This window comes from Ambystoma mexicanum, chromosome 13, assembly GCF_040938575.1.
Source record: "Ambystoma mexicanum isolate Mex_15411 chromosome 13, UKY_AmexF1_1, whole genome shotgun sequence".
Classification (NCBI taxonomy): Eukaryota; Metazoa; Chordata; class Amphibia; order Caudata; family Ambystomatidae; genus Ambystoma; species Ambystoma mexicanum.
Genome location: NC_090938.1, coordinates 829,682,012 through 829,705,562, shown reverse-complemented (window position 1 = coordinate 829,705,562; position 23,551 = coordinate 829,682,012). Strand labels below are relative to the sequence as shown.

The following is a 23,551-nucleotide window of genomic DNA, read 5'->3' as shown; positions in this document are numbered from 1 at the left end:
TGGAGACTGGCTCCATTTCCATCATACGACTTGAATAGCGCAAATGCACTCAACATATTTGCAGAAATTCAAAGCCTGAAAGATGTTTTCTCAGGAGACATAAACCCAGTTGAATTTATTCGCACAACTGGCCTTTCTGTAGTCAGACAACTCATGCAGTCGGGAGTAATCCTCAATACTGTGTGGAAAGCGAAGAACAAACTTTTCGAGCTCGGTTTTGAACTACCTCAAGATTCGGCTCACAAAATCTTGAACCCAAACTCACGGTTTCCAAAGGGACCCCTGTTTCAGTCAGTACCAACAAAAAGCTCGACCTCACTTTCCAACCGTTTTTCAAGAACAACTTAAACAAATAATCAAAGACATTCATTTCTATCAAGACCTGGAACTTTCTCACAAACATAACAACTCGACCAGACTCAAAAGAACACAACCTCCTTGGTTAGCTGGAACACCAGAGGACACGTGCATCTAAAGAATGATTCACAAAATGGAATAAACAAGTTTGAAATCGTCGCTCTACAAGAGACTTGGCTGCTTGATAATTCGACATGCGAGGGATTCCAGATAGCAACAGTTAATGCAATAATATCTGGCAAAGGCCACCCGTTTTGCAACTGGATACACCTGTGAGGCGGGGGCATCCCCTAATCATTACACACAGTGAAAATCACTCAAGGCTCGTCTACATTAGATCTAATCAACACGTATTAGAATCATTCCAAAATTACAGATAAATGGTTTTTTGATGACATAAATAAACTAATTTCTTTGATTTCAGCTACTGCAACCATTTCAGCTATTATCTTAGTAGGCGATTTAAATCTCCATCTTTTCAATCATAAATGGCTCCAGGGCAATGAAACCATTAATCAGTGGCGAGCTTTCACAAAGGCACACTCTTTATTCATGGCGAATGGAGCTATTCCAGGAGATTGTCCACCTAAGAACACGTGGTCCAGAGGATCTCAATCTTCTATAATTTATTTATTTATTTATTTGTATTCAGTAATAAAACTTTTACAAATTTCTATTATCAATCAATTAAAACACATACAATCAGTATATCAATTAGAAGCATCATCTGATCAATACAATTTACAAATACAATTTTAATTCAACATCCATTACCTTATTTTCCCTAATCAAATTCATCATTAATCAACCTATTAAAACTTCAATTAAACGAAAACTGTCAGCACTACATTTTAATTTAAAATTCCTCCATATTCTCTCCTCAAAATGTATATAATTCCATTAATCTTAATATAATAAATTAATTAATAAACATATAAAACTATACATACTTAAAATCACCATGGCAAAAGCTAATGTACTTGTATCCCCCCCCAGCTCACACGGCATCCTCAGCACCCCGAATTACACAAAAATGGGTGTACTCAGCCATTTTTTCAAAATCACATTCCAGAGTCGATATAATGCAAAATGTAACTTTGGGCTTTCAGAGTGCAGACAATAAGTCCAAAAATGATCAGTTTGTATGTACTTTAGATCATGAACATAACTCCCAAGGATCTCAACAATGGCCGAAGCTAATCCTAGGCACTCCGTAAACAGATGTCTCGTAGATTCCAATGTATTTTCACTGTTACATACCCAGCATATTCCGTCTTTACGAGGAATGTTAAATTGGTGACCTATCTTCAGGTTGGTCCTAAGTCTAAACAGAAACATTCTCAGAGCCGGACGCGGACAACACTTGATATATCTTTGCGCCATAACATATGCACGAGTAACACTCGCCACTTCGACATGTGTACTTAAACTGTACAAGTGGTCATAATTATTAGTCCAATCCCACAGACATATCTTCTTATTAAATATCCATTTTAAAATATTATAGTCGGTGCCGTGGTTCAAATCTCAGCTCCAAGCAATTTTCTTCAGACATTTTACAACCCAGCTCTCAAAATCTTTACTTATCATCTTAAAGTACTGGCCGGGTTTTAGCCAGAAGAGAAAGAAATTCACAATGCGATGCAGTGTTCTTTTTAAGATATAGAGCTCCTTGTCTCACAATAGCTTGTCCCCTCAGTGATGTCAAGCCTAGTTCCAATTTAATATATTCAATAGGCATCGACCGGGGCAGGCCTAGAACGGTTTTCCAGAAATAGCTCTTGGCTCTATCCAGCCACAGCATCTCCTGCATTGCCAATGCATCTACCCACAAAGTAACATAGGACTACACCATTGCTTATAAAGTATCAGGATCCCTTCCAAGGAATACCCAGCAGACTGCATAGCAAATCTACATGCTAAATTAGCTAACTCTACTGCCTTGAGCCTTTTTGTTTCTTTAATATAATTATAGGCTCTAGACAAGCTCATCTCTAGGCCCAAATAGGGGTATTTATCAACCCTCGATATAACTTCTATAATTGTGGATACAACCGTGCATTTAGTAGGTTTACCTCCCACTACCATCAGCTTGGTTTTGTCTAAATGAATGGTTAAGTCATTGGCATTTGTATATTTGATAAGTTTCTGGAACATACTCTTAACCCCACTGAAAGTATAATCAAACAAGACAAGGTCATTCGCACATAACATGCATGGTAGAAGTCGACCACCAATTTTCGGGCAACAGCCCAAAGTTTGAGAAAATATAAGTGGGAGGTCTGTCGTATAGATAAAATAAAGCAAGGGCGCCAATGTGCATCCCTGCTTGACCCCCACGCTAGTATATATGGGTGCTGATAGAGCCCCCTTGTCATCCAACCTAACCCGTACCGATGTCTCATGGTGCAAACCTTTAAGAACATTTAGCAACCACCCCGGGCCTTCCCATCTTTCCATTTTAGCCCAAAGTTTTTGCCTATTCATCCCGTCAAAAGCGGATCGAAAAACCACAAATATGGAGTATACGCCCTTACCTCCTATTCCAGTGGCATCCCTGTACAGCGTATCCATTACAGTAAGGTTATGAGGTGTGCTGCAACCAAGTTGAAACCTTGTTTGTGCAAAATTCAGGATACCTGTGTCGTCAACCCATTTTTGAAGGGCTGCTAATACAAAGGTCCCAAATATTTTCCCCGTGGAATCCAGCAAGGGTATTAGCCAATAGTTCTCGGGTGCTGTACGCACACCCTTCTTATAAACAGAGACTAACACGGCTTCCTTCCAGGATCGGGGAATACGTTGCGTAGTGTAAACACTATTAAAGAGTGTATACAATATTTTTGACCACTTCCCTGGATTGAGCTTTAGTACAGTGTTAGCTAAACCAGTAGGTCCAGGTGCCCTAGAGTTACTTAAACTCAAGATCTTTTCCTCCAGAACACCCTCATGTATCTCCAGTTGCCACCCCTGGAGAGAAAAACATGGAGGGGACGTAAAATTACCCTTACTGTTGGTCTTCTTACTATATTCGACCCACATTGCTTCCTGTATAGGATTAAGGGTCATAGCATCCTTAACCAATTTAACTGTATTCAATTGCCGCCATATATCCTTATAATTTCTCCACTATTTTGTGCCAACCTTTATTTCTAAGGGAGTGTTTCCGTCGTTTACTCCACCCCTGTAGGATTTCTTAATTCTGCATGTTTCATTATTCTTCACTTTGTGAGTTTGAGTAGAATCCCTAATCTTTTTTATGTCCCTGCACATATTGCGCTTGGCCACTCGAACAACAGGATCAAAGGTACGCTTATGCTTAGGATTTTGTACAGCACTTTCCAGTGGACAAAGCCAGTTGCCTAATCCAATCTCCAATGGCGTTACCACCCATACCTCCCAGTGACAACACCTCATTAGGATCGAGGCTGTCCACCAGCCTGCCAACCTTGGCCAGATTTCTTTCATTCCATCTTATAAGATTTCCTGAATGGTTAGTCTGTGCCCTGTACACCCTGGCCATCCGTCCTGCTTTTCCCGACCCTTAATCAGTTCCAAGGACAATTCAAGTGCATGAGGGTCACTAAAAGTCGAGTCTTTCACTTCTAATTTTTTGTTGTCATGCAACAAGCGTTATTGCCAGACAAATAATCTAAAGTAGCGATAACAGTATATTGACCGGGATCATCACCCTTAGTTCGACCGTTCAACATATTAATGTCCCACTGTTTAAAGAACCTAACCAACTGCTTGCCGCTACAATTTTCTATATATTGCATCATAATGCTTCTTGTGCCAACATTTATATAAAGGGGGCCTAAAGAACTATCAATACAGCGGCCATTAAAATCGCCCGCCAACAGTACCAATCCATCGTTCCCATTTTCTTTCAAATTCTTGGCCAAACAGTCCTCCAGTTTAAGCAGAAAACCCAAAATGGATTTTAGGGTTGGTGGTAAATATACATTAATGACCAACAAAACACATTTTTGATTTCCAATGGTACCACTGATCTCTACCCCAAGGGCAACCCCGCCCTCTTCGGTTCGCCATACTTCACGTGAGCACAGCGTCTGGCTAACACCTATTATCAGCCCTCCTGTAGGTCTTCCCCTTTGACCCTTACTAGCCAGTAAGTGATGCAAATGGAAACCTTCAAAATATACAGGGCAATCGAGCCAGGTCTCCTGCAACATAAACATGTCAGTGCCCAGCAGTGTAGGCAGAGATCCTTTTTTACTAAGCAAATGACTGTGCCCATGTGTATTCCAACTGATTAAGTCAATAGATCAGCGCCTATAATCTTTATCTTGAGGATAAATCCCGATCCCAGTATCACCCTCAAAGTCACGTGCTTAGCTTCAGAGGATCCCAATGCACCGAGGATGCTAAATAGACCCACATTTCCTGCTTTGCCCCCCGAGCTATCATTCACTATTTCCCGCATATCGACAAACTCAAACCTATTTCTTCCAAGGCATCAACATGTGCACACATTAAGGCAGCCACTACCGGGCTAGCCACTCGCAAGAGAACTCAATATGTGGGACTGTCCCATTCAGCCAAATCTACATCCAACATGTCCGCTGATCTCATAGTGGACAACCAAGGCACTGAAGCCAGCATTCGCAACCAGTTAGTCCGGTTCATAAAGGGGCTGCCCGCTGTGCTGTTCTTTTCCACTAGCTTAACCATACACCCCGGTTTAACCATGGCTACTGACTTATCCAATAACTTTACCTCTAGGTCAATATTAGGTACCGTTCCTTTATCCCCCTTTAAAGAGGAGGAAAACACATCTTCGCTTGGTAGCCCTTGTGCAAACTTAACCTTTGGTGGCAGCCTTATTTAGGATGACGCTCCCCCGGGGGGGAGGGGGTGGGGCCCACTTACAGCTTCTGCTTAAAACAAAAATCAACCTCAGCAGAAAATATAAAAGCAGACGGTGGCCCTAATGGTCCCACACTTTTAACCCCAGATACAACAGCTGGCCCACCACCCCCCATATGCGGCAGAGTCCATTTATCCAAGGGTCCTCTTGATATCGCACTTCTACTGGACCCATCCACTAGAGTATGGGCAACTCTTTTATCTTTTGCAGGGGCAGATGTTCTTCTAGCCGCTGCCATTGAGGTTTTATCAAAATCTGTGTGGTTAATAAATAGCTGATTTTGTGCCCCTTTTGTTTTGGTCCAGAGGTTCTTATCTCGGCTTTCACTTTGTTTTTCACTCGGGTGTTGGCCTCTCCCCATCAACGAAATTTCAGCAGATAGCGCCTCTAGCGCCTCTTCCTCATTTGCTGCTATATTAACCGAGGCATCTGATCTCCAAGTGTTTCCACAGTAGGTGTCCAGTCAACTGGTCGACAACAAACTGGTCGACTGCAATTTGGTCGACACCATTTGGTCGAATGCCAAATGGTCGAATTTTTTTCTTTTTTATATATATGTGTTTTGTGGGTTTTCGTGTGGGGAAAAAAAATAAAAAATAAAAAAAGGGGGTTGGGGGGGGGACCCCCCCAAAAAAAACCAAAAAATGGGTAAAAAAAAAAATAATAAAATTCGACCATTTGGCATTCGACCAAATGGTGTCGACCAAATTGTCTGTCGACCAAATGTTTTCGACCATTTGACTGGTAACCTTTCCAGTATCGTCCAGGGAAATATGGACACCTCTATCTGCCTGCTTGTCAGTTTGCACAGGTACCCTAACCTGTTCAGTCGCTGCACTGTATGCTGCAGCTTCCTCTATCTGCTGTCCCTTCATTGGACAAGGCTTTGTATCTTCTCCCAGGAGTGCTGGATCCGAAGACTGTAAGCCCAACGCCTCAATAACAATGTTCAATTGTATTTGAGTTTGGAGCTGATGGGATACTAGATTGGAACAGATCCTGTCGATATCCTTCAATCTTTCTGAGATTGATTTATACTCAAAACTAGTGGGGCTATTAGCCCCACTTGGTGGTGCTTCCCATCCTTTGTCTTCCCCCACCTTGAGATGCTATATCTCCATAAATGCAAATCGTGTTGGGGGTCAAGGATAGGTTCCCCAAATGTTGCACCCCTTTACCCTAGGGGATCTCGCCCGTAGGTTTACGTTGTAAAGACTTACATACATTGAGTAGAGATCCGTTATTGTCTATTGAGTGCACCGAAGAGGAAAAATCAATAATGGTATCTTTATTAGTATCCAGATGAATAATCTCTCCAGCTCCTACCTCGGATACAGTGATATTCTCTGTCTCCATCTCTAGGTTTTCTTTCTGTTCTGGTGGTAGCCAGAGGCGATAAAGCAGATTGATTTAACCGGCTGCCCTTATCATCTTCCTCATCTAGCCCCACAAAAAAAAACAGGAATTGTAGTTTGGGCTATTAGATTATCGGTCTTTCCGTGCTTCTTTGGTTGGTCCTTTAATTTCCGAGCGGGACCAGGGCTCTGCCGCCTTTTTCCCTTTAGCAACGTATCACTCTTAAGGCTCACCCGTTTCTTATTTCTTGTTTTCATTGTGTCGCGCTACATAGCCTCAGTGTATGTGTTTTACGCCTCCTTCAAGAAATATAGGGCGTGTCCGTGTATACTGTTCCCCTAATACCACTGGGAGGGGTCTCACTACCAGTACCGGTTTCAGTTTATGCCATATAAAACTGTAGTGCTGACGGTTTATCCTTGAGGTTGATTGACACAAGGATTAGCCACACTTTCCCATGTAGCAACCGCAGTCCATAAAGTCTCTCAACCTACTGCGGTTCAGGACGCATCATAACATTTTCCAAAGGGGGGTCTCACCTCAAAGTAACACATTGTGGAAGTTCTCACCTTCAGCTCGTAAAAGACAAATTTAGCCGCGGATCAGCGAGTGCTCGTATCCAGACCCGAGTCACAGTTCACGGGTCACAAGTCACTCTACCTCACTCCGCAGTGGCTCTGCCGAAATGTAATGTTTAAAAATGCTCAGCCCAGTGTTCACGTGTCATGATGGAGGTAGTGAGCAGACTCTCACACCACAAGTCACTCTCCCTCACTCCGCCCTCACTGTTCTATAATTGATTTTATATATATGGACAAAGTCACTTTTACTAATGCTACTTGCCTAGAGGTACGTACCCAAACCCAAAGCGACCACAATATGGTAATCTTAATGTGGTCTTGGAATTCGCCAGATGTACACATTCCAAAGTATCAATATCCTGACAGAGTGACCATCCACCCTGGTGAAAATCAGTCTTGATGGTCCCCAATAACCTTGAACATCTTCATAAAATCATTCTTAATCCTCAGACTTCTCCGGGTGAATTGGAACCCCATGCAGCTTTTAGTTTCACATTCTTCCAACACAGCAACACCACTCTACACACCAGTACCCAAGCCTGCACACAATCCAACCTTATGAGAGAGAAAAGCTGAACTTTTCAGAAATAAGGGAGATGCTAAATATCTTGACTCAATCGAACAAATGCAAACACTAAAGACTCTAAAAACGCAGTACCGAATTGGGTTAAAAGTCGTCGAGTACTCACATGTCAACGAGATGGCGAAACTATGCTGCGCTCTCTTGCATCTAAATCATCGTCTGCCATTTGGAAACTATTAAATGATACGACTAATACTGCTCAAGAACCTGCTGAAATAAATGTTGTGACAGGCCAGGCGTGGTATAAACATGTTCTCCACCTGTATGCTTTACCAGATCTCTCCACACTCACTGAATTGACAAATCTTTCTAAAACGAACAATTTTGACCTATATTACGAAAGAGGACATTATGTACTATATCCAGAAGTCAAGCCAATCCAGGGTACCAGGTCCAGACGGACTGAGTAATTTTATGTTCAAGGAACATCCAATAGAACGGTCAGCCGTCTTATATAAGGTCTTTCCGCATGTTATTCTTATCGTACAGCATATTATTATTATTATTCTCACAAACGCCTTACCAAAATCATGGTTAAAATCTATAACCATACCAATATCCAAAAAAAGAAATAGACAGTTGCCTGCCAATTACAGGCCCATCGCTTTGCTGGATACACCCAGCAAAATATTCACACGTTTTATACTTAGAGAGTTTAGTAAATGGACCTTGGTATCTCTTAATCGAGACTCCTATCAAACAGGCTTTGTTGCAGGATTAGGTTCAACAGTCAACTTGATGTTAATTCCGACCATTCAAGCACAATCTCTGGCTCAAAATCAGCCCCTTTATTTTGCTTTCGTGGATTTCCGCGCAGCTTTTGATTCTGTTTCATGACATCTTTTACAGATCAAACTCGAAAAAGCAAATTGCCCTTCATCTCTTTTAACTCTGATCCTGCTATTTCATACGGAGACCTCCATACAAGCCCACGGCATCTTATCGGACTCGATTCCTACCATTAGAAGGCTGAAGCAGGGCTGCATCCTTGCTTCAGCCCTTTTCAATGTTTTCATCTCTGATTTAAGAAAAGATCTTACACACCTGCTGACTGAGGTACCTAAGCTGGGTCCTCACCTTATTCCATGTCTTTTTTACGCGGGTGATTTGTTCTAGATGTGAAAGTCCCCCAAAGGCTTACAGCAGACGATAAATGCCTTAGGCACCTAAGCTCTTCAAAATCTTCTTGATATCAATCTAGAAAAAACCAAAGTGATGATATGCTCAGGCTCTAAAGGTCCGAAAAAAAACATCACCACTTGGACGCTTTCTCAATGCCCTTTGGAATGTGTTGATCAATGTACTTACTTAGGAGTGAACACGAATGACCATGCGTCTGATGCTCCCTACCTGACCCCAATCATGTCTAACATGTGTGTGGCTACTTCCCAAACCAAAATGACACACGCCAAGTATGGGAAATGTTCCCGCCTTCCACTTATCACCTTTTCCCATCGGAAAGCAGTCCCTTAAGTATTGTATGGGCTGAATCCAAGGCAATCATATCAGAGCTTTTTTGGTTAAAATTGGAGGGTAAATATTGAAAACAACTTTTGTGCCTTCCTAAAGCAACCCTGATTACTATTATTAGGCATGCATTGGTTACTACTTCTTTGTGTTGTTTATACTTGTAGGAATTGTGCTTATTGTGCAAAAAATGACAATGTCCTCCTATCTGTTTTACGAGCTATATCAGATCATCAAACCATAAGTCCATTCAAGCATGGAGAAAGGCTGTCTCTGCTGCCCTGGATGAGGCTGACACATCAAATGACCTTCTGTTAAGTGACCCTACCCGAGCGAAGAAAAAAGACTCCTTTTTGATTGGATCAAAACTTGCCAGTCGTGTATGGTCTATAAAGACTTTAATCAAAATCCTTTTGCCGCAAAAGCTCTACGCTTGGTAGAAGGTTATTTGGCTAAATGTCCCTCACCAAGGCTGAGAAATACATGGTTACGATTAAGACTGAACCTGTGGCCAACAAACCAAATTTTAGCACACCGAAAGATTATATCTCAGAGTCAAAATGTTTGTCGATATTGTCAAAAACTTGAGCAGCCAGAAGCCTTGAAGCATTTAGTTGTTAAATGCAATTCCTTGGGACGTCAGCAAAAACAATATTTTAGATTACATTTTATGACCTGTCAAATTGTTGACGCTGAAACTTTCAGGGCAATGATCTTCTCAAACAAAAAACATTTCTTTAAGAATAGCCACAATGTACTTTTTGGATGCTCTACATTTGGATGATGTTGAATACTTTTTTTGGTTTTGTTGTATCTCTTATGCTTTTACACTATTTGTATCTTATTCTCCTCATTCATTATTCGAAAAACATTGTTATATTTGAGTTGGATGTTGAAACAATTTTATCTCTTCAAACGTTTAAATGAACACTGTATATTTCAATGCAAAATCATGTTTTTATCAAATGAGATTGAAAAGTTGATAAACAAAAATCAGCTAAATCAATAAACACATTTAAAAAAAGGGTAACACAAGAAGTGGTAGGATGTAAAGATGGCCATGGCTTTGAATAGGGGGTAGAGGGGAGGTACTCTGCCGTGAAGTGGCAGGATAGGGTGGCGGCCTGCCTGAGGCAACCTAGAAATATGAGATCACCCATGGAGGCCATCCTCTGGCCTCACACTCCATGTGGGTGGTGGCTGAGGTTAGGAAGGCAATCGGTTGCGGCAGGCTCATCCTAAGGGTCCTGGAGACCCCTCCAGCGACAGGTGAGCTAATGTTCAGGTATCCGCTTAGATGGAGCTCACACCAGGGAACTCCAAGGGTAAACGTTTTAAAGATTAAGAGTGTGTTAAAGAGGGGTCCCTGTTGGGAAGCCTATAAAATTAATTCTGGTGTCTGTTAGTCATCTAAGGAGTTAGGGAGGGTGTATTCCATCTCCTGGTAATAGTGATTTTATTTTGGCAGATGCAATGCCCCTCCCTTTTCCGGTGGACTGGTTGGTGGGCGTGGTGGTATTGCTGGGAACTGCCCATGCTCTGGTTAAGGGCCATGTATGCGTTTGCATGGACCAGGGCCAGGAAAGAGGGGCTACAAACCTGTTCCAGAACTTCCTGGACCTCACAAGACAGATATTTCTTTTTTTTTTTTTTTTTTACTTTGTTTATTTTAAATCAAGGCAGGATGGTAAATACACACATTACAAGCAATGCTTTTTCCAGGCTTCCTCCCTCCCACCTCCCTCTGGTCTCTCCACCCCCCCGTGTTGGAGGTGGAATTTTCCCTCCTGGGTTACCCAGTTCGCGCCTTAGCGTCTATGTGTCTTCCTCAGGGTTCTCTTGGTTTTTCAGGATCCATCGGGCCCTGATCGGTTCATAGGTCCGGGCGGGGAAGCGCTGGTCATATTCAAGCACTGGGCCCCAAATATTCTGGAAGCGATGGAGAGTTCCCGTCTGTGCTGCTGTCACCTTCTCCGCAATCAGAATGTCCCAGAGTTTAGTCCACCATTGGGCTATGTGAGCGCCTTCTGGGGATTTCCAGGCCCGGGCCAACACCGTTTTCCCCGCCAGTAGGCAGTGTGTCAATAGTTTTGATCTGGTGATGGAGCGCGGGTAGATCGCGGGGATCGGGGCTCCCAGCAAAACTGGTTCTGGTTCCAGAGGAATCGCCGTTCCCGTAATTTGCGTGATGGTCTCCAGGCATATCCTCCAGAACTGTTGAATCTTTGGGCAAACCCACCACATATGGAAAAAGGAGCCTGGGTGGCCACATCCTCTCCAGCAGGCATGATCCACTTGTGGGTTCATGTGGTGAAGTCGAAGGGGCGGGTAATACCACCGCAGCAGCACCTTGTACGCACATTCCCTGTTGGTAATGCAGGTGGAAGAGGTGTGTGTTCTGGTCCATATGTCCACCCAGGTTTGGTCCTCTATTGGATGGCCCAGGTCCGCCTCCCACTGGGCCATACAGCGGGTCTTTGTGGACAGGAAGTCGCTTAAGAAGCGCCTATATAGGGTGAATACCCTGCCCTGGGTCGGAAGGTCCCCCAGTGTGAGTTTCAAGGCGGTGGGCGCGCGTGTTGCTGCTTGCAGAGTTTGGGGGTGTGAGCACCAGTGGCGTAGCTGGATATAAGTGAATCTGTCCCTTTCCTGGAGTTGGAACTTCTCCTTACATTGGTCGAAAGTGAGGGGTATCCCTCCCATGTATAGCTGGTCTATAGTCTCCAACCCGCCCTTTATCCAGTTCTGAAAATTGCAGGGATTCGCTCCGGGTGAGAAGGATGGGTTATGGAAGACCGGGGAGCGTGGGCTCAGTCCTCTTGGCACTCCCTTTTGCTTTAGTGCCCAGTCCCAGGAGCTAAGGGTATGTTTAGTTGATAGAAGGAGGTCTCCCCAGTGTGTTCTGAGAGGGGGCGGGATATGTGGCAGAAATCGCAAGGGTAGGGGCACTTGTGATTGTTCCAGCTCTACCCATCTAGGGCGGTTTGTTATATTTTGCCATGCCTGAACCTGTGCTAGTTGTGCTGCCACTCTATAGGCCTGCAAGTCCAGGACCCCTAGTCCTCCTAGCTTGGAGCCCCCCAAGACAGATATTTCTAATACCTTCTGACCCAGAACATCCAAAGAGCATGTGATGCAGATTTTCCTCCTGACCTCAAGCTCTTATAGACCTCCTGACACAGAGCTGCTATAGAGCTCATCAATATAGAGCTTGTAGACTCCTCCTGATCCAGACCTTCTTTAGACATCCTGACATAAACATTGCACAGATCTCCTGACCTCACGCCTCACGCTGTTATAGACCACCTGACACAGAGCTGCTATTGAGCTCATGAATAAAGAGCTTGTAGAGTCCTCCTGATCCAGACCTTCTTAAGACTTCCTGACATGACCATTGCACAGTCCTCCTGACCTCAAGCTCTTATCAACCTCCTGACACAGAGCTGCCAATGAGATCATGAATATAGAGCTTGAAGAGTCCTCTTGATCCAGACCTTCATAAGACTTCCTGGCATGACCATTGCACAGTCCTCCTGACCTCAAGCTCTTATCGACCTCCTGACACAGAGCTGCTATTGAGCTCATGAATATAGAGCTTGTAGAGTCCTCCTGATCCAGACCTTCTTAAGACTTCCTGACATGACCATTGCACAGTCCTCCTGACCTCAAGCTCTTATCGACCTCCTGACACAGAGCTGCTACAGAGCTCATCAATATAGAGCTTGTAGACTCCTCCTGATCCAGACCTTCTTTAGACATCCTGACATCATCATTGCACAGATCTCCTGACCTCACGCTGTTATAGACCACCTGACACAGAGCTGCCAATGAGCTCATGAATATAGAGCTTGTAGAGTCCTACTGATCCAGACCTTCATAAGACTTCCTGGCATGACCATTGCACAGTCCTCCTGACCTCAAGCTCTTATCGACCTCCTGACACAGAGTTGCTATTAAGCTCCTGAATATGGAGCGTGTAGAGTCCTCCTGATCCAGACGTTCTTAAGACTTCCTGGAATGACCATTGCACAGTCCTCCTGACCTCAAGCTCTTGTAGACCTCCTGACACAGAGTTGCTATTAAGCTCATGAACATAGAGCGTGTAGAGTCCTCCTGATCCAGATGTTCTTAAGACTTCCTGGCATGACCATTGCACAGTCCTCCTGACCTTAGGTTCTTGTAGACCTCCTGATACAGAGCTTCAGAAGACTTCTCTGCATGGACCTTGCAACATCTTACTGACATAGAGCTCTAATAGACCTTTGGCATTTAAAGAAATAGTTCTTGACATGGAATTTACAATGTCCTCCTTGCTCTGACTATTGAAAGATCTGTGGATATGATGGAGCCCCTACACACCTGCTGAACCGGAAAGACCTCCCACCAGAGGCCTGCTCTAGATCATTATGGAGCTATGAGCGACTTCTTGATATGGGACTTGTAATATCGTCTTGCACTGGAGTTTTTAGCCACTCGACACAGTGGCCCTCTTTCACATCCTGATATGGGAGGATAGCTCAGGGGCAACAGCGTGTCTTCAAGCCGAGCAGTACCGGTTTGAAACCAGTCCCGTTCTTAGATGCTGGAATGAAGGGCCATATGAAAAAATAACATAGTTTGAAATCTTGCCCAGCAGAAAGAGTGAATTTATTTTCAGAGATAGGAATAAAAAGTAATCTGAGCTGCAGTGCTCAGGCCAATCACGGATCACACTACAGCAAGCACACATGCATCACACTTCTCGTGACAGTGTAACAAAAATAAAATCACCAAAGACTTACCAACAACTGTGAATAGCGTTTCCCAGTGTTCCCTAGAGACACAATCATGTGAGGCGTGAAGAAATCACACAAGCCTGGTAATCACGGGAAAAGGCACACCTGTCCATCAGTCAACACATGTTAAGATGGTAACGCTCGCACACACTCACATGCAATGGAAGTACTGTCAATACATGAGATTTACAGCATAAGCGTGATATGTCGAGCAACTCAGAAGGATGGCTGGAATACAATCAGTGCAATGGACCAGCAACAATTACATTTGCGCCAGGATCCCATCTCAGCAGAATGCTGCCAGGTCACTTCTACTAGAGCCCACGCCTCGCTAAAATGCCCAGGCAACAATACATGATCTTAAGAGCTTCAGGCAAAACTGCAGACTGAACCGTGGGAATTTTGAGCTAAGGCCCAATGTCGATTTGTAGCCAACTCGTGAAACGTGTGAAATAGCGCGAGAACGGGAAGATCAAAGAGCAAGAATTGCAACGTTGTCCAAGGGCTCTGAGATGCAAAGCTGCTGCTCTCCAGGTTATTTGAGAAATATGATGACAATTCTTTGAAAATCAGTGTTTTCAAAATTCCGGAAAAGTCGATATAGTCAAGAATTCCGTTTTAAAACCTGCATTTCTTTCTTTAAGAAACATTCTTTGGAAGAATTGCTTAAGAGTATTTTTAGAATTAGAATTTCAAAGAAAGTTTGGAGTAATATATAGAATACTTCTTTTAAAAAAGGAGTAGAGGTATTTAATCAAATGACCAGAATATGCTTAGAAAGGTGGGCATTTTCAGGGTACCTGCACCTCCCTCATCCCAACCTCTACACATGGTGGGGCTGGAGTCCGGGAAGAACGCCCTTCTCCGGCATTCCGCAGGGTTCTCTGGGAACAGCTGGCCATGGAGAGGAAATGGCTGCCTGCGGACTTGGCATTTCCAGATAGGCTTTGTGGCATCACTCGGGGTCTGAGGTGTTGCTCCCCCGGGGTATTGCTATGTCTGGGAAAGATCCGGGACTCGGGGCTAGATCGCCTTTTGGCTGTATCCCGTAAGCTTTTATCCAGGGTTACAATCAAAAGACCCAGGACTATAGCCCCCTCAGCCCCCTCCCTAGCAACGCCTCTGACCCTGCCTCCACTTTACATTGTATGTATTGGGAGAATTTCAAGTTGGCGGGTAAGCTTTCTTGCCATTGATACATTTCGATTGAGACTTAAATCTGCACCCGGATTCTATGAGCCCTGGCAGTGGGCACAGATGATCTGGCTGAGGCCAATAAGGTGAACTAGGTCATTTGTGACAGATCTTTGAGCTCATTGGATTGAAACTTGTTCATTTGCAGATGCAGATAGGATTGGAGCTGGAATATTGTGCACGGCTTAAGCAATGACCCATCTATTCGCCCTTTCCAGTGCCTCGAGATCATCGCCTGCTTCACAACCGTGATCAGATATTGAATGCATGAATTATCAGCAAATAATGATGCCAGTCATCTGCTAGTCTAATGTACGCTCACGCTGCCACAAAGCGCCTCCTGCTATATCTAACACTACTCAGAGGATTACTCCCCTACCTCTCCTTCTCTCACAGAACACTCACAATCATATCCCTGGTACTCACACGACTAGACTACACAAACGGCCTTCAACTAGGAATGCCAGAAAGACTCAACAAGAAACTCCAAAGGGAGCAAAATACAGCAGTCAGGAACCTACTAAGACTAAACAGAAGAGATCACATCACGCCAGCACGGAAAAGCCTTAACTGGTTAACAGTAAAAAAAGCACATCAAATTCATAGCACTCTGCATCTCCCACAAAGCCTTGCACAGACAAGGAGCCAAATTCCTCCAAGCCAAGATCAGCCGATACCAGCCAAGAAGGAACCCAAGATCAAGTGACGACCTACAAACAGAGGAAAATAGAGGCAAAACATTACAAAAAAGGAAATACGGCAGAACAGCGTTCTCACGTCTAATTGTTAACCTTTGGAACACTATAGCCAAAGAAATTAGAACCAGAGAAGACCACATCACCTTCAGGAAATGACTCAAAACCTGGTTATTCAACAGACAATAGCAACCACAAAGGGACACTGGCAGCAATAACATCACAGATAAACAACTAGAGAGGAGGCTAAATGGGCCGACAGACCACAACGAAGGACGTGGGTAGATACCATCACCAGAGAATCCAACAAACAGACCGACTTACTAGCCCACTTCCCCTTTCTGCTCCTCTAACATAAACAATGTCACTACACTAGACCTTGGGCTAGCCACACTACACATAAACACACTAATGATCAATTGTATAGTCACACCCACCATCCTTGAGATGCTGGAAGCACACCTAGAGTAAACCACCCCACATAGGCCAAAAACCGTCAACAACACAAGTACACACCAAGACATCAGATAGTCTTACAACTACGGCCACCGATGACTCTGGATCAATTATGGACACAATTTAAGCAGTGTGCACAACCACAACCCACCTCAACACCACACAACACACCAACACAAACACTAGCACACACCTGAGGCACTCAGTATTACCCGTACGGTTACAACGCACAGGGCCTCCTGCACCAACTCCCACATGCAAACCAGCATTCACAGACGCCCGTTCCTCCTGGTTCTGAACTTATCCCTTCATCCTATCCTCACCAACCTCCCCAGCCCCCTCTTTTGCAGAGCCACACAAGTGCCTTGAGACTGCCCTTGGGTGGTAGCAGTGCATGGTATAAATCAACATAACATAACATAACATAACATAACATAACATAACATAACATAACGTAACGTAACATCCCCAGTCTGCCCTTTTGCCCTTCCACATGCTATACCCCATATATTTTGCATCATTTACTTCCCCACACCTTTACATTGACAGGGTCACTACTGACCCTCGCCTCGATTGGACCTTGAATTCCCCAGACCTTCACATCGACAGGGTCTCTACTGACCCTTGTCTTGACTGGACCTTCAATTCCCTCGACCTTCACATCGACAGGGTCTCTACTGACCTTCACCTCTTCTGGACCTTCAATTCCCTCGACCTTCACATCGACAGGGTCTCTACTGACCTTCACCTCTTCCGGACCTTCAATTCCCCAGACCTTCATATCAACAGGGTCTCTCCTGACCCTCACCTCTACCAGACCTTCAGTTCCCTAGACCTTCATATTGACAGGGGCTCTACTGACCCTTGCCTCCACTGGACCTTCAATTCCCCAGACCTTCACATTGACAGGGTCTCTACTGACCTTCACCTGGATTAGGCCTTCAATTCCCCAGACCTTCTCATTGACAGGGTCTCTACTGACCTTCACCTCTACTGGACCTTCAATTCCCCAGCCATTCAAATCGACAGGGTCTCTACTGACCCTTGTCTTGACTGGACCTTCAATTCCCTCGACCTTCACATCGACAGGGTCTCTACTGACCCTCACCTGTATTGGACCTTCAATTCCCTAGACCTTCTCATTGACAGGGTCTCTACTGACCCTCGACCTTGACTGAACCTTCAATTCCCCATACCGTCATGTCAACATTTCTCTTACCCCCAACTGGGCTAATGGTCCTTAGCAAATGTATTCAGATAAAAGCTGAATTACCCAAGTGTCAGATGATGTGACGTTCTCGGAATACCCAAATATATTTGGAGATTCTGGCCAAAATGATTGGCCCCAACGCATTCTAGACATAGAAAGAAATTCCATGTTTACCCCTAGCTGGCAAGGATATATATATATATATATATATATTTAAATGTATTTGCGTTACATGAAACCTTACACACAAAACTATTTCATGGACATAGAAAGAAACACACAACAGGATTAAGCGTCATGACAACAACTCATACCCTTTACAATTTACAATATACCTAAAGAAATAAAAAACAGGAAAAAGAAATCAGTTTAATTCAAATAAAGCATTCATTTGTACTATACTTAAGTCCATTGTTTTTGCTTCCTACTATATACAAACAAGATGCATTTTGTTCCGGAAGCGTACCAATGCAATGATTAGGGAACTGTTCTCACCCAAGTCTCGCCCATTCAAATTCCTAGCCATAATCAGTTTTGAAGCTATCTATGTTTTTTTTGGAAAGGAAACTGCCTGAATTGTACTTATGGCAGGACTCTCTAGAATCCAGTGTGTTAGGGTCTCAATAGTTGACATAGATTTACAGATCAACAGTTTAATTCTCTCCCTTCCAATGCAGACATGGCTCAATGGTTAGTCCTTTCCTTGGTATGGATTTGGTTCAATCTAAATCGCAGTTAGATGCTCCTGGACGTTTTAGAAAGAAAGCACGTCAGATACGCCGATGAGTGGCACCCCTCATTGGGAACCCTTGCATTCTCCTGAGAGGATGAGTACGCAGACATGTCATTGAGTGTCGCCCTCCAGTCTTCCCTGAGTGTTTATTCTTAGAAGCATCTGAAGGACCTGTGAGTTCTAACTCTGAGGAGTCCATTTGCTCAAACAAGTCATATATGGTGTCAGTGTACAAAACAACCGATTTTACTGAACGTTCTACCCAAATCTGATGCAAATCACTATACAGAGAATTTGGCGGGGGAGACAATATCCTGGAATATATCAACAACTGGTGCCAGTGAAATCGGGCCTGCAGCGAGATTATGTTCAATTCATGGCATAAAATGGAGGGAATCAAGGTATGGGCCCAGATTAGCAGCCGCCATATTTAGCCCATATTAAATGACTGGCTCAACCTTGCCCAAAAATTATTTCAGTGCAGGAATAATGGAAAAACTGCAAAGTTGCCCGAAGATCCTCTTCATTTGAGCAGAAAGAGGTGTGATCTTGGTCTTCAAGGGCTGCCTTCCACATAGCCAAAGAGGAAATGTTCATTAAATTGTAACCCAGATGGTATTCCCCAAATTGGTCATTTCCAAAAACGGCGAGTACATTACATCGTTTGGAAACAACCAATTTGGGTAATCATTACCAAACATGGGAAGCGGGGGTTGCGGGGGTGTCCCCTGCTCTCCATTTTTGGTAGTGATGGCTTTTGGGGGAAGCGGGAGAGGCCCCTGCTTCCTGAGGTCTGGAGGCAGGGGGGTGGGTCAAAAAAGAAAAGAAAAAAAAAGAAAAGCAGACCTTGTGGCGTTGTAACCGATCCACAGAGGAGGGACAGATTTGATGCCGTAGGGCCAGAAGCAAAGCAGATGGCGAAAAGGTAAGTAGGGGGTGGGTGGGGCCGTGTATGGGGGTGGGTTGGGGATTTGATTTCAGCGGATTTGGCCATGGCAAAATTGACTTTGTGGCCGAATAATTTGTCCACAAACAATTGTGCCATGTCCAAAGCGTACACAACCTCCTAGATATCAAATAGAGGCCACCAGCTCAACCCTTTCGGCCCCCAAACTCCACCACATAGTTTTAGGCTTGATTTGTTTAGAAAAAAATCACCACCTTCGATTTGCCACCATTAGCAACCAAATTGTTACTTGCGGTAAACAAATAAAAGATGTTAAGCTTCTGTTGAAGGTCACAGGCAGTCCTACAAATAATGTCATATCATCTGCAAAGGCCACCCAATGGATCTTCAGGTGGCCCAGCTTGGCTGGAATTAAATTGTGTAAACACCATAGATCGTCCATGTTGGAGAGAGAGATGTTAAAGAGCATGGGGACCAGAATGCAACCCTTTCTGAGAGCCAAATGGACAGAGATCAGTCTGCTCACCGCCCCTCAACGTGAGACGTGAGACGTGAGAGCCCCCCAAAGATTAGTGGCTCATGCTTTTCCACCGCACCCGCTATGGCATATTTTGGCGTCCAGTGTAAGTCACTGGAACCCTCCTATGAGCTTGTGGTGGGACTTGGGAGTCAAAAGTAACACATAATATTTCTGGATCTTCAAAATCTGTGGTGGGGGGCCTCAAAGATCAGGGGGAGTCCCTCTATGCGTATTGAATAGGACTTGTGTTAACATAGTAACTTTTCCCTGATAACAGAAAGGAAGGGGATGGCAAACCCATGTCAAGGTGTTGGTGGGAGGGACATCATTGTGTCACAGTGAAAGTGTTGCAGAAGTGGTTACATGCGTGCCCATTCCCCATTTCCAAAAACAAGACCCCAAATCCCTGTTATCAACCCTTACCCCAAAGCAGACACACAGCAACAGCAGGACGGTAATCACAGCCAGCACCAAAAGTGCGATTGCCCAGCCAGGGTTTCCGGTCCGCGACTTTGGCTCCACCCAGAAGACTTTGGTCTGATGGCGTCTGAAATACGGTGACCGTGTGATTAGGGACCTGGAGGTCGGTGGCTGGGTAGTGGTGCTGCTGTAGGATGGTGGTTCTACTCTTGGACTGCTGGAGGATGGCGCTGCTCTTCCTGGACTGCTGTAGGACGGCGGCGCTGCGCCTACACTGATGTAAAATGGTGTCCCTGGACTGACGTAGTATGGAGGCGCTGCGTTCGGAGGGCCGAAGTACGGTATATCCTTTAACCTATAAACAGCCATACTCTGCATCCATCGGCATACTTGTGCTTTGTCCTTCCCAGGACACCTGGTGGTGGGGAAGTGAAATCATCAGGACACTGGGCATGAGTCCCAGCTCTCCCCCTGAGGATCAGTGTGGCCCCTTGTTGTGTGGTGCTCCCAGCTGCAGCTGGGACATGCCAGGACCTTTCCTCGATGGCTCCAGATTCCCCTTTGATTGAGGGGCTGCTGCTGCCCTTTGTGACATAACAGAGCTTTGGAAGGCAGCACTGTGACATCAGAGCAGGGGATCAGAGCATTTCTTTTTAGATTTGCATTTATTTGAAGAACAGGGATGTCAATTTCTATCAGAAATGACTTACAATAACAGAGGCGTGTGCCAGAGGGGTGCCTGTACAATAGCACAAAGATGAGAACAAGCGGGGGTCCGTTTATGAGTGTGTAAACAAGTGTTAAATAGAGCAGGGACGAAACCAAAGAAAGAATAAACATACATAGAACGAGCAGGTGACTTACACAGATAGCATGAACCCTGGGTATAGGGAGACGTGCTTAAAATGAAGAGGAGTACTGTACAAATATACAAAATGACATTATTACACAGCTATGGAAGGAGTGGTGCAATCAGTCGGGCGATATTGGGAGGTGATGGGGAACTCGCATTTTAGCAAGTAAGTGAATGTTGTGGTGTAGGTATGGGGCTCAACGGCTCCCACACATTCCAGCTGTGGAGCCTCAGATGTAATTGCAGGAGTCTTTATTGTACATATTTACGAGCGTACAGTTCCAGTTACTTTCAGCTACGGTACAGGACAAAGATCACGTGGTGAACACAGACACCCACCGGCCACCCTCACATCACCAGCTCAGGCCCACAACTGACACCGCACCTGGAACATTCAGATACAACACTCGCCCGACATTCTCCTGAGCTGCCAATCATCGCACTCACCAACATTCTACCAGCATGCATTCATAGGCAGCAGAACAGGATAAGACTGGACATACAATGCAACATCTCCCTCCATATACAAAGAGCAACATGCACACTTCAGTCATTTGCAACACTACTTGAATGTTTAGACCTCTGAACGTACACACCAAAGCCAATACACCCTGTTAGGGAATAACGCAAAGAGATAATTTTGCAAGGATAACAAAGTTTTATATAATATAAATGCCATCAAAGAACTCTGCTGCCCGAGAGCGCTCTGCCAAAAATCACATGGGCAGCACACTAAAAAGGCCAAACACATCATCAGTAACATTATCATATATGGTAACAATTCACAAAGCTGGTTGGTGCGGAAATATAGCAAGGCCTGCTCCATAGGGGATGCCAGGCGCTAATTGGCGGTCTTTTCCCAGTCGATCTTGGTGCACGCGGGTCAGCTGGGCTCATCCTCGCGGTGAACGTCAGGCTGAATGTTAGAAACATTCTATATAATCTAAGCTAAACAACAGGAACCAATTATTCATTAGTCATGGCAGGCACCTGACCAGCAAGGGGTGCCCACAAGAAAGGAGAATAATATATAAGTATGTTGACCCCAACATTCAGGGCTTCAATAATACCACAGAAGAGTTAGGGGGTCTGGGTGCAGAAGTGTGGTGGGCTCCGGCCTGGCGGGGTGGGGGCCAGGGATTCAATGGCAGTTTAGTGGAGATGGATGGACACAGCGCTGGGGCCTGGTACTGTCTCACGCTCTTCACAGGTTGTATTCTTTCGAAGAGATATTAGATAGTTGCAACAATGAGAGGACAGGGAAAGGATGGACTTCCGTGGGAACAAGGCTCCTGCAGAGCTGGCGGATGGCCCGGTACCTCTTGTGTGAACTCAGGATGAGAGCGCTGCAGCCCTCAGTGTGTCTGTCGTGGGCCTAATACAAAATAGAGTTGCTGGGCAGGCCTAATGTTCTATGCACTATCAGGCTTTCATATGCACGCTGCAGGTGGGGGCTGCTCCGTCCTTATCTTTGTATGGAGTTTATTTATTTCAGCCGTGACTAGGGGGGCAGGATAGGATCATTTCCTTCCCAAAAATACTCGCACATGCATAGTCACAGTCTTGCCCCAACACAATCAAACACTTTCCACCCAGGATTGCCACCCCCAGATACAGTGCCTGCCACATCCTGGCACAAACCATACACAAGGAAACCACACAGGAAACCAAACACACCAAGAGGTAGGGAAGGCATGACAGGGGAGAGAATCATGGATTGCCCAACCATCGGACCAGGGTCCATCGCTACTCACGGATGTAGCGCCTGGGTGGATCAAGCAAACCGCCAATGTCCACACACTAACATACAGGGAGGGTGGTGCTACTCGCGTCCAAGAGCAGCAACACAAGAAGAGGTGCGTAATCCTCCAACGTCCTCCCTCACACGCAAAGACTCAAACCACTCATCACCTAAGTCAGCAATTCCCACCCAGAATGTAAACCACAGAAAAACACTCCACGCACTCGGCCCTCACAACACTGCACTAAATCCTCACTGCACAACCACCATTCTGAGTTTAAGGCCCTTTAGGAAAGTGCATATGTAATAGATGGGATCACACCAGAATAATTCTGAGTCCAAATAATGGAAACAACTCAGGACTGTTGTATTAACAATTGCATAAAACAGGGAGGTTGCAAGGAAAATAAATGGACATACGCTCAGTCTCTCAAAGATATTTACACAGAAAAAACATAATAGTGATGTCATACTACGTGGCAATATTGAAAAACCTATTGAGGGTCGGGATTGGTTAAGGGCAACATCTAAGTATACTTTTCCATATGAGCTAGGATTGTTATTTTCTCTCCGTTATCAGGTGGACAACTTATGCCTACCTCTAAAAAACATGTAATTTCAGAACCATTAGATACACAGTTTCTCATTGGTCTTCAAACTATAAGGTCTTTTGTTATATGGACTAATGTAATTGGATGGCACACTTGTGCCACATCTGGAACATTCGGTTCAGTTAGCAGCACGTAAGCCCAGACCCAGGTTCAAGGAGATAGGGCATGTAACTACCTGACCACACAACTAGACCAGCAACT

The 23,551-nt window shown here is 44.7% G+C and overlaps 1 long non-coding RNA gene across 1 annotated transcript in view; it reads right to left on the bottom strand.

The window, feature by feature from the left end:
- The window catches only part of LOC138520702 (uncharacterized), an 84,461-nt gene extending 63,762 nt beyond the window's left edge, over window positions 1–20,699 (bottom strand). Inside the window, exon 1 of the long non-coding RNA XR_011282868.1 lies at window positions 20,149–20,699. This is a non-coding gene — a long non-coding RNA (uncharacterized lncRNA). The remainder of the gene's footprint in view (window positions 1–20,148) is intronic.
- Window positions 20,700–23,551: the final 2,852 nt, after the last annotated feature.